The 435-nt window shown below is 44.4% G+C and overlaps 1 protein-coding gene across 1 annotated transcript in view; it reads right to left on the bottom strand.

Moving 5' to 3' along the window:
• The window catches only part of CSNK1E (casein kinase 1, epsilon), an 18,747-nt gene that overhangs the window by 2,712 nt on the left and 15,600 nt on the right, over positions 1 to 435 (bottom strand). The gene's annotated exons all lie outside the window — the stretch shown is intronic.

Here is a 435-nt window from a genome sequence, read left to right as displayed (position 1 = left end):
CGTCTCCTGGAAAATAGTTCCAAGGGTCTACTACTGACTGTGTGAAGAACCACACCATTTTGTTTTGAACCTAGCAGGAACTAGTTTCGTTCCTCTTCCACTACAAGAACTCAGGCATACCAAATAATCCGCTCTTGTCCAAACTTCTGGAGGCATAGCAAGAGTGTAGACTTCATCATCTCTCTAATCATCTCTTCTCCAGGTTCCAGCAAACTCACTGCTTGTACAGAAATCATCTCACCTCTGATCACCCTTTTGACCCTTTCCCAGACATTAGAACTATAGAATCAACTTAGTTGGAAAAGACCTTTAAGATCATCAAGTCCAACCTTTACCCCAGCACTGCCAAGGCCACCACTAAACCCTATCACTGTAAGCCTCATATACACGGTTTGTGAACACTTCCAGGGATGGTGGTTTCATCACTGCACTGGG

This window comes from Nestor notabilis, unplaced genomic scaffold, assembly GCF_000696875.1.
Source record: "Nestor notabilis isolate BGI_N333 unplaced genomic scaffold, ASM69687v1 scaffold22008, whole genome shotgun sequence".
Taxonomy (NCBI): Eukaryota; Metazoa; Chordata; class Aves; order Psittaciformes; family Psittacidae; genus Nestor; species Nestor notabilis.
The sequence above is the reverse complement of the archived record's forward strand: the minus strand, read 5'-3'. Positions and strand labels throughout refer to the sequence as shown.